The 12,071-nt window shown below is 41.9% G+C and overlaps 1 protein-coding gene across 2 annotated transcripts in view; it reads right to left on the reverse strand.

The window, feature by feature from the left end:
• ndrg3a (ndrg family member 3a) overlaps positions 1 to 12,071 on the reverse strand; it is a 31,905-nt gene that overhangs the window by 19,141 nt on the left and 693 nt on the right. The gene's annotated exons all lie outside the window — the stretch shown is intronic.

Genomic DNA, 12,071 nt, shown 5'->3' on the forward strand with positions numbered 1-12,071 from the left:
ACGCTGGATCTCACACTTTAACTTCCCACATCTGTGCTGTTCAGGTTCTTTCTCCTGCAAAAGCGTGTTGCTTTTAGGAGAGCCTCATCACCAAGGATAAATATCAGCTCACACAACGAGGGAAGGGGCAGGCAACAGAAGATCCTGCAGAAAGTGTGTCAAGAGAAAACCCACATGAGGCTCTTTCTACACTGAAAAGGTCATCTTTCATTACAGTCTAGAGTCAGCAGTGTCTTCTGAGAGACCAGGAGGTCTTCCAATTCTGGCAAAATGACTTTATCGGAAGAATTGCAAAGACATGCTGAAATCTGTCAGTTTAATAAAGGGATAACTCATTTAGCATCCCCTCCCCCCCGCTCTTCTGCTGGCAAGCACTCCTGCCTACCTCACACAGAACATCCTGAGCTTTAAGCAGAGACAGAGCGAGTCTTTGCTTTAACAGTGAGTCGCAGGCGCCTGAGTACATCCGTGTGTGGATACAGTGGCGCATGCCAAACACTTCCTTGAGATATACCTCGTCTCTGCCAACAAAAGGAGTCCTGTAGCTGCCATGTCAGCAGGCATCCCTGAGTGATTGATGAGCAAATCCCCCTCCTCCCACTTTTTCCTCACTCCCTCATCCTCTCCTTCTCTGCACTCTCTCTGTCTTTTCCTTTTTCTGCTCATCTCCATCACACCTTGGGCCATCAGGAACTGTTTGCAGGCGACGTGACGGGCAACTGAAAGTCCAGCTGTGCCACCCCTTAACTTAGCCCTTTTTCACCATGGCAACAGTGACTTCAGATTTACTTGTTTACGTCATGGCCGCACTTTGACTCTGGCCTCTCTGCTTTCATGCTGAATATCAGCACAGTGACCTCATATTAATGTGCCTCCAGGGCTACGAAGACCCTGACTCAGCCACCAGGTGTACTGCTATGGCGATAAACTCTGAAATCCTATCGACTCACTGTCATCCGGCATGGTGGGAAGAGGATTACAGCAATGACAGTGGGGTTCAAATGAAGGACTAATTAACAGCCCCCAATAAAACCAGTAAACAGTGCACAAAATGTTACAAACATGGTTTTAAATTTAATTTTTATATAGAAAACTACAAAAAAAGTTCCAGTTCTGCTGCATTGCTTCTGATTTGATCTTTTATCTTGCACCTTTCCAGGTTTACACTTCTACACATTTTAAACATCTCACTTCAACAGTAGAAAAAGCATCTTAGTCATTGGTAATGTGTCACTTTGCCCTACCACACATTGCTTTTTTAAAATTCAGAATCCTTAAGGTTTATTTATCTTAATGACTAACTTCAAACTATCCTCTTAGGCTGATCTAGATTCATTTGAAGTTTGTTTTCTGTGGTATGTAAAAGGGATTCTTGCTTAAAAGCAGCATATATTTATTTTCATGTTTTGATCCTCTGAAAGTCGGTGCTAAAAAAAAAAAAATGACTTGAGACACTGACCAAAATTTGCAAAGAGTAGTGGTGGATCACACTAAAGCTCTGTGCAGGAATTGTATCCTACATAGAACAGCGCATTTCTAAACTGATGATGCTTGACAGGTCAGCTCGCTCTCTGTGAGAGTTTAAGGTCTTTGGTGAACTCGGGTGCGTTTTGATTTTTTATGACCACACATCATTTCACACAGAACAAGAGGGAAAGTTCAGCAAAGCCTTCAGATCCCCTATAAGACTCACCTTAATCCTCAAGAAACTAAGCTAATGTAGTGAGTGAAATGACAGACTAAAGTCAGGGATTAGAAATGGAAATTTACGGGCGCCAGTTTAGCTCGCTGTGTGTGCAGGTGACCATGTGCCACATGACTGAAAGGCAGCAGCTCGAGTTTAAATCTGGCCTGCAAAACTTTCCTGTGTGTCTTCCCCTGTAGTCTCTTCACTGTTCAATAAAGGTGAAAATGATAATAAAATCTAAGGTTATAATTTTAAAACCATACATATATTTCCTGGGCCCACACAACTTTCCATTATTCCGTCACATCGGTGGGCCAGATCCTGTTAAAAAAGAAGACAAAGAAGAAGAAAGACTTCCATGGTAAAAAATATCATGGTATGTATAAACATATGTCTGGGCTCATTTTTCCTTCCCCTGGTGCTGTTTTTAGTGGCAGTTTTTGTCTTTTGGATTTTATTAAAATTGTATTGACTTTATTCCTCGATAAAGCTTCTTCCTTTGCTCTCAGTATTTTTATTCTAAAGTGAAATGGCTACTTTTGGTTCCCCAAGTTTACTGATCTGATCGTGCTGACAGCTCGACTGCCCAGAGCGAGGCCTGTAATCCTGGAGGAGCTGCAGAGGTGATGATGTGGGTTCAGAGCCGGAGCCATTCCAGCAATCATCATGGGGTTATGTGAGGTCCTTGGACAATAAAATGGACGCGCCTGGCGAGCTGACTAAGACCCAGGAATACTGTGTAATTTTATTGTGTTGCATGGAAATGAGACTGCACTCACAGTTCCCTAACCACAGCGTAACCATATCTGGCTCCAGGACTTTTTGTATGTGATGGGTATTTACTGTGAGTGGTAATTACTGTGGAGGGACTGCACTCTTTGGAAATTAAATGTGGTGTAGTCCCAGGCATGTTACTGCAAAGAAACATTTTTTGGCCTCAATATTGAACTATGAGTGGAATGAATCCATATTACTTGCCAAAGGATTTCTCTTCTGTGGTTGCTGTCAGAATCCAGTATCTACTCTAAATCATCCTGTTGGAATCAAAGTGGATTCTTCCATCAGCTGACACAGAGATCATGCAAACAACTGTGGCTGTGGCCAAAAGTTATAGATAATAAAAGGAAAACCTGGATCCCCTCTGAACCACGTGATCTTTCCAGACAGGCAGTGAAGAAACTCTTAACACCTCATAAACCTCTATTTATTTTTTACATCTTTACTTGGCTCCAATATAAATAGATTTAATTTATTGAGCTTTTTACAAGTTATTTCACTATTTGGTATTTTCTATTTAATTGTGGTCTTTTTCTGTAATTTTTACCTTCTTTTTTTGTCACATTGCATTTAGTTACTCTATTTAAACATTGTTGTTACAGGTTCATTTAGCCTTCAGTGTCATTCCCAAAAACTTACAATCAGAAATGTTCCTAAAAAACAAATCCATGGGAACGGTACATTTTATAATTGGAAATAAGTGGGAAGCATTAGATAAACTGACAGAGAATGACCCTTTAATATTTTAGCCGCTATAACACAAAATGTCCCAACCTTTGGGGAAAATTTAAGGATATTTTATTATCTATTAAATAACCCAGTTTGGTTACTGGAATGTTAATGGGTTTCAGGGCAGCATCCAACAGAAAATCTAGTTTTTGACTTGGGCCTATGACCAACTCACTTCCAATGAGAGGACGCAGACTTATCTGCCCATCTGTCAAAATGTTATAATCACAGAGAAACACAACCATGTCTGTCCTCAACTAAAACCTCTGTCCTCATTCAACACTTCAGCGATCTTCACATCACAATAAAAAACAGGCTAGCACAAATTCCAGAGACACTAGCCTCCTGCCAGCCATTCAGAGAGCCCGACATCTATGTCTGCTCCTCTGTTTTCAATTTCGGGGTAAACAAACCCGCGTAAACAACTTCGTCTAACCCGGGCACTGGTGCGGTGATGCCCTATTCGAGTGGAATCTTTCTAGTGTACTGTTACTAGAAATTTCCTTATCCTCACTTTTCGTAAACAGGCAAAGCCAGTGTTTATAGTTCTGAGTCTTTAGAGGCGACAATCCGCACCGGAGTAAAGCTAATGGGCTGTGACAAGGCTCAGTTGCAGATTATTGCTCTAACTGGGGTCATTTGGTAAGAGAATTAGAAGAGGAAAAATCCATTCGTTTTGCATTTTAGACCCCCCCTCCCAGCCTAGTCCCCTTGTTAGGTCACTAACAATGTAATTGACAGAAAGAATTTAAACCGAGAGAGATAATACCTGGGAGGAAATCCGAGCTGGAGTATGAGATGTTTTGTTCTCCACTGTAGGAAAAGCTGACCTATAACACGAAGCATCTCCTGCAGATACTGTCAGCAAACCCACACAGATGAACGAGCACAGAGACACGGCACACACTCGCATGCACGCGCGCTCACACGCAGCTCCCCGTGTTTCATGTCTGCGTAATTAAATGACAGCTTGCTCTCCTGAGGCTCCATCATCCTCCTTACAGCTTCTATTATTCTCCTGATACAAGCTGGCAGAAGAGTTTTTCTTCTTCTTTTGACAACATGAGAAAAAAACTATAATGAGACATCTTGCTGACATTTTTCTCAGGATTCAGTTGAAAAGGTATATTTTTATCCAAAATCCCAAATGTGGGGCAACACCCACAGCCGGTTTTGACATTAAACTTCTAAACAATGGCTTAGGCTGCGTAATAAATGAATACACGCCAATATGCATAGATGATCACTGCATGGGAAAGATAAAATGAAGTGGAAGATTAACTCAACCTGCCAGAGAGAAGCTATTTCAGGACAGTTAATAAGACAAACAAATCTACCACCTCCTTGTTTGATCCTTCTAGGATTAAAAAGGTCTAATAAAAGCTAAATGCTGCATTACTATAATTGACTCACCCTTCTTTGAGAAAGGAATCTGAGGGCGCACTGACTCAGTCATTACTACATTTAATATCCTGTGCCTCCGGACAGTCATTACTCAAAATGCAAGTGATAAAAATGTTGCAGAGGCTGTACTTGGAAGGCTCACGGGACATTACACACATAGGAGCAATAAGGTTTAAGACCTATTCACCAGACAGAATATGTCCACAGAAGACTCATGACCTTCTCCTCTGACCAGTTATGTTCACTCTCGATGAACATAACATCGCTGTCTGTGATAAAAAGCTTTAGCGACACTGTAGTCGGTGCACTCACCTGCCTGCCAAAAAGAGAGGGCCCTCTTCTACTGACAGATTTATGTAAAAAGGTAAACATACTTTCTATTTACACACACGCAATTTCAGACAACTAAAAGCTTGCATACTTAAAAAACACTAACACATTTCAATCCAGTTTAGCAGGGCTTCACTGGCATGAAAGACACTATAGTGGTAAAGCTGTTTCAATAGCCAACAGCTGCATGTGGGGAGCGTGTTCACTGAAATAACATCCAATGAAAATTATATATAATACACATGTAAATGAAATTAAACTGGTTAGCACAGCTATAGGCCTACAGACAAAGGTAACAGGAGGCAGACTCGCTGTCTCCCCAGCAGCAGGAGCACTAAACAGGCCACAAAGCACTACCTTAATGAGAGCACATTAACCCCATGCCCCACCAGCACGGACACTATGTTGGCAAAAACGAGGTGAGCTCTAGTATGATGCCTACTGCTGATTTTATATTATAGCTAACATAATATACCATTAGTAAATTATTTAGTATTATCAGTATCACTGACAGTATATTATTCTGCATGTAAAAGAAACAAACATATGAATCACAAAACTAAAACCAAACAAACCAAAATCTGATTAAAGGAACACTCAAATACAGATGCCTATATTATTGTTGAGCATTTATTAATTTTTTTGCACAATTATTAATAAGGAGACAAAAAGTTAACATTTATAGCAGATAAGATGCAAAGCAGTGCAGGCGCATGTTGTACGTCTTACTTAATTCCTTGGTTCCATCTGAACTGAAAGAAACAATAAATATGAGCGATACGGGACTTTTTTTTAAAAAAGAGCCTTTAGAAGAGTTTAGCATTAGTAGCATAAAGCCTGAAGCCTCCATTGCAGTGTCTGACGAATTTCTGAGAGTGATAACTATCTGATAACTTAATGGCAATTCCCAGTTGATATGGCTGTGACCACTTGAAAAATCTCAACGTATTGCCTAACTTTAGAGTAAATATATGTATATGTATTGTATGTGTTAAAAAAGAAGGTGGGTAAAAAGATATATTGCACTTTGAAAGCTTGGTATTTACACCTGCCCATCGAATGGCGAAACTGACACGAGGAAGGCTGCGATAATTAACTGGACCGATTAATAAGTCTATCACCAGCATGTACACTTATGCACGTCTAATCCTGTAGGGCAGCTAAGTGCAAGAAACCATCTTATTACTCAGTGAGTGCTTTTAAAGGATTCCTTAAGGAGGGCACTTTACCTGCTAATTGTCTTATGAGATTGAAGTGCACCATCTGGCAGATTTGATTCATAACAGCACATCTACGGGCATAATCAGCATGTTTTATGTCTTACATGAAGACGCACATGACGAGAGAAAATCTCAGAGGACAACTGGCTGGCTCCCTAAACAGAGTGCTATGGTTTGTAAAATTACTTTTCATAACGTTCAGTGGCAACCTAAATTTACTTCACTAATGCAGACCCAGAGACCAACGGTAATATTTTCCACTGGTGTTCTGATGTTTCAGACCAGCAAACTGGAAACTCAATTTATCCATTATGCAGTTGTGGATTCGGGTGTTTGCAAGAGGGAAGCTGGGATATGAGTCAGCCCTCCCCATGCCCCACCCTCCTCACTACATTGTACTATATAGTCAAGCATCTATTCTGGTCTTCGTTTATAAATAAAGTAGCAGTCCTTGCACTAAGCTGCAACTTTATGAGAGCCTTAGTGGGCAGTGTGACTGGACCCCTGTGACTATATTAAACTGCATAGTGTAAAGTAAATACATCCAAATTTTCAAGCGTAATCACTAGAGACCAACATAATTTAACACTGCTTTAACCCGACACTGATGATAAGATACCGAGCCGCATCCTCCGGGACTGAAAAATCAAGCCACCGTTGAGGTGTCAGAAACTGCACTTCCTTTAATAACCACTTGAAGTTAACTCGTCAAGTTTTAATGATATTACCTAATGAATAATATGGCCTCCTGGAGTTTGTGCTTCAGTTTTAAGCTAATTAACACTTCTGTCTCACAAACATACTAGTCTGGCCGGGATTTTAAGATTGGACCATAGCAAAGTACAAGCACTAATGAGAATGCATGAGGTTCATATGATTACTCTTCCTTGATTCTTTGGCTTGACATCGTAGTTAGTCCTACTCGTGGAGCTGATTAGCTAATTGTGAATCCCCCTGCTGCTGCATTGGACCAGCTGCTTTTTCAAATGAGAAACTTTCATTTTTCCATCAGAAGAATCAGTCAACAGCCAACTCCATCGCATGAAGTTGACTGATTGATAAAAAGACCGGTAGGATCAAAAGACCTGAACCAAAGCAACATCTATTTGGACCAGAGTTGAGGTGTAATACAACCGACCTGTGCATGTCTTCATTTGTAATTGAACAGCCATGAGAACGGAAACATAATGGACTTACGCACTTTGACTTCCTCGCTTTTTAAAAACAGATTAAACCACTTATTGTGATAGAGACTTCACGGATTTTACCTTCCCCTATAAAAGTTCTCTGTGCATTTATACTGTATGTCACAAACACGCATATGAATGCACTTCATCTTTCCTTTAACTCCACAAAGCCCCGCAGGGCACTGACCCAGATGATCCTTTCAAACAATGATAAACAGACTTAATAAGAAAACAGTATTGCAGAAAACAACTGAGTTGCTGTAGTGCAGCTGGGTGATATGGGGGGAAATCATATATCAGAAGTCACTGCATAGTCGGGAAACATTTTACATCTTCCAACTATATTCAAAAATATGTTTCACTGGCGAATTTGCTGTAAATGAAGTCTTGCAGCATTTTGTTAGCATTCTGTTTCCATAAATGAAGTAGCTTGGCTATACAAGCAACATTAAGCTATCATCTTTAAACTGAAATAGTTTTTTAGACAACACTTTTTTCCCTCCACGGTGCAGGACACCTTGGGGAGAGAAATAGTCTGCAGATGCAGACGGAGCACAGTTCTGGAAAAATTGTTTTGCATCATAGAGTGACAGAAGACATGCAATTACTAGCATGGGTTTACATACAACATTAAACTACATCAGGACAAATGCTGTCTCATCCTATACTTCATTATAAAACATATTAACATAACTTAAAGAAAATCAATATACTGCCCAGGCCTAAGCTGTAGCATCATGACAGACACCATTGATGAATCAATAGACATCAGAATATACAGGTCTCACATAAAGGACGCCTAATGATGGGTTACAAGGAAAAAAAAATATCGCTGCTAAAGGACGAAGGACGAGACAGCTGTGTCTTGATAAATTAGCTCTGATAGCTCAGATCGAGGTGTGAGTGTGACTGAATGAGTCTCTCCTGGCTCCGCTCCTCCTGGTATCTGGCTATAAATTGACTGAATGGCCAGGCCTGTCGGCCCTGCACTCAGCGCTGCTAATAGAGTACCTGCCCCACTCTGCTACGCTAGGCTAGCTGCGGCTCAGTCTATGGGGATTTCCTCTGCCATGCTCAGTTGTGCAGGAAGCCTAAAGAAAGACAAAGTGGAAGACAGAAACTGTGTATGTGTGTGCGAGTGTGTCTGTGTCCTGGGTCACAGCTGGTTGACGTGAAGAGGCAGAGTTTCCAGAAGAGCAGAGTCCTGCTGGAGGCTCAGCAGGATCTGGAGACTGCGGTCAGGCTTGTTGAAGGGCACCTGTGAAAGCAGCAGTGAGGCCATCTGTGTGCCACGAAACCTAACTTTCTCAGACACGCTCATGCACGGCACATCGGCGTCACTTCAACAAACTAGGGGAGGGAAACACAAGATACTGTTTCCATAAAACATTAACAGAGCACAGAGACATGAGAGCCCTTGTATCCAGAGACAGTGAAGACCTCTGCCTGTGAAAACACAGCAAGCTTTGAATGAGGACAAGTCTCAGCATGTTTCAGTGTATGAATCAGTGCTAAGAGGCCTGTTGCCTCACAGGAACACAGCCTCTGCTAATAGAGTTATCTGTGTGGTCAGCTTGGCTGTCACAATGACTGATCGCTGACAATTCAATTTCCCAGAGAAACACAGAGGTGGCTCCTCTGGCGCCTTCCCTTGGCGAATGTTCGCTGTGGAGGCTGGCGGTGTCCTTGGCAACCACAGGAGGGGGAGGTACGCCCCCCCTAGATGCAGCTCAGCTGGTGGCACTGCTGAAATCGAGCGACCTTTTTCACCATCATTTACATAAACGAATTCTCTTCTTATCACAACAACCAATGAGGAATTCTTCAACAGCTGGCATTGACTCTACGACTCCAGCACGTTGACTTTCCATCCAGCGAGAAAACATCGAACGAGTGATAAAAAGACGTCGACTATTCATCTCTTCCTAATATGTAAAAACAACAATACATGTACACGTGCAAATGTGAAACACACAACTCTCAATGAGTCCAAAGGGTCCAATCCTCTCAAAGTAAGATCCCTAAGTTTTTAGATCACTGCTCGCTGCATCTCATCTGTGAGACAATTTATCAGCTTCCAGCAGAAACATGGATCGAGGAGGGCGGCTCAAACCACCAGGGCGCTGCATCTCTCATTTGCTTCGTCACATTAAAGCATCTAAGTGTCTTGGGTGTCCCTGTGACCATAAAGCAAACGGAGGATGAAACCGCTCATACGGCTCACAGCCTATTGTGAGGCACTGTAACTAAAAGCTGCGTGCTGCAGTTAACACTTTTAAGTTCGGAGAGCCTGCTGTGTGATGTGTGCCAGCTTATATGGATCTATGACAAACAGGGATTTGGAATATCCCCCCCAATCTGGATTAGTGAATACAGCTTCTTTTCCGCAGAAATCCAACAACCACCTTCAGACAAACGAGAGGAACAGAGAAAACTGAGGGTTGACATGATGGCGTCCGTGCAGATGTGCTCAATATGTGATCCTAAATGAAAAAGCAGAGAGACGGGGACAGTCCAGAGGTCAAACCTGGCTTGCATCCAACTCTTTGGATCAACAAGCTTACCACCTGTGCTTCTCCTCGCCTCACTCCCACATGCTGATTTGGCCGCCGATGTTGATAAGGAAAACGGAGATGAAGCCCTCCTTCTAGCAGGGATGGGATCCAGCAGATAAGAAAGTCTTGAGAAAACTATGTAGAAGACAGCACGATTGCCTCACACAAAGAAAGTCAGCTCACAAACTGCTTTGGATGTTTTGCCTTTCGTAGCTCACCATAAGGAAACTTATCCTCCGTTATATCCATGCAATAAAAACAAACCGAGCAGGGACTCAGCGGTAGACTGGGATGAGATGGAAATTTAAGAAGTGAACCTGGAGCAGAGGTATACATCCATCATCTGTTTTCTCCGGGCCTCGTACAGCTTCAATTACAGATGCTGTTACGAAAACACAGCGGCAGCACAGAGGACACAGCCGGACTGAGAAAAAGACACACGGGATAATGTTTACATTGCTCGCCTTGCTGGGGATTTAAAAAAAGAAGAAGAAAAAACTATAATAATGTGCTGGCTGTATGTTTTTACTGCCAATTGACTAAGGAGAAATAGCAGAACAGGATGAGGATGTATTGTCAACAAAGGTTTTAGGCATTTTCCATTATAAGAAGAAGTCACGGTAAACGTCTGTGCCTGGCACAGGTTATGTTTGGCCCTGCGGGGCCGGGAATCCAAAGGTGAAAAGCGAATGCTAGACAAGACTGACTGTCAGCACAGTGGCTTAATTACTGTCTCCATCTGAGCAGCCAGTGTTATTTCCTGACATTCATCCCTGCCAATGCTGCAAGAAATCCTCTTCTGCACAACAGCAGCATTTTCTCACTTTTTATGTACTCTGTAATCCTTGTAATACATCAAGTGGAAAGTGTAATCCAAGCTGAAAGGCACCGTAAAAGTGTCACCTCTTGACACTAACAAACCGAAATTATTTTTCAACATTCACTTACGAGCGTTAATGCCACGCGATGCCCGCAACTGTTGCATTTTGCCGCCTTTGCATTCACTCCAGTGAGTTTGTTTTCATTTCCGAGCGCCCGTGGGAGATGAATCACGCCACGTATTAAAAAAAAAATATGGCAAAACTCTTGCGATAAACCACATAAACCCCTTATAAATTATTCAACATTTCAGCGAGGGCTCTAAGGATTACAGCCTAGAAAGACCCGATGAACACGTTGTCCTACAGATTCCAAGATGCGAAGGACAACGTGTGGATTAATAAACAACTTTTGACCCTCCCATAAGTTAGGTACAAGGTGATTCAGTGTAATAATCAACCACGAGGTTAGAGCTTCAAACAATAAGGTAAAACACCCCACCCCACCCTACCTGGTATCTGCTCTGTTATTATATATACAAGCTTTCCCAATCACAGTCAACAGTCTTCTGCAACTACATTGTGACTGACAACAAAATCCTGGTAGTTGTGTAAGCTCTGTTCAGCCTGTTCTGACCATGTGGCACTGTTCGGGGCACTGTGGGAGATAAAATTTGTGAATCTAACGCCATCAAACATTACATTTTAATAATTACATATGCTACACGGGCTTTCTTACACATTCAGCACACAGGAAAGAACACAAAGGTCACAGTGACCTTCTTGTCCTTTTCTGTAGTGTTTAAATCTCCCATAAATGAAACTGTTTCAATAACCTAATGGCAGGTTTACTCTGAAAGAGTGGGATATGTGGTGGTATTTAAATACAGGCTCTGATACTCTTAGTAATGAGAAACACCTGATGCCCACTCCCTTACATGTTTCACCTGTGTGACCTTCGCCTGCGTACCAGTGACAATGTCATCAGTCACGTGACGTCTAAATTTTTGGGGGTGCTTCTACCTCATTGAGACTGATCTGCTTGGTAATGATGGGTCTGTCGAGTATACACTGGGACGATTTGTGGAGAAACGTGCAAAACTGAGGGTAACACGTCCCCTCACACTGCTAGAGGTGGGAGGCCAGACATTCAACACCCAGCTTTGGATCTTTGGAGACAAATGTTTCCTGTCATAACTCAAAATAAAATTAAACCCATGCAGACAGAAATCATATTACTATTCCAGTAATTGGATAGGGGGGGGAAAAGCTAAATAAAAGGCACAACTTGTATTTTTGGCGTGTTTATAATAAAAGTTTTTGTTTTTGTTTTCTTTTTATTAACAGGTAATAAGTACTAACAG

This window comes from Oreochromis aureus, linkage group 5 (assembly GCF_013358895.1).
Source record: "Oreochromis aureus strain Israel breed Guangdong linkage group 5, ZZ_aureus, whole genome shotgun sequence".
Classification (NCBI taxonomy): domain Eukaryota; kingdom Metazoa; phylum Chordata; class Actinopteri; order Cichliformes; family Cichlidae; genus Oreochromis; species Oreochromis aureus.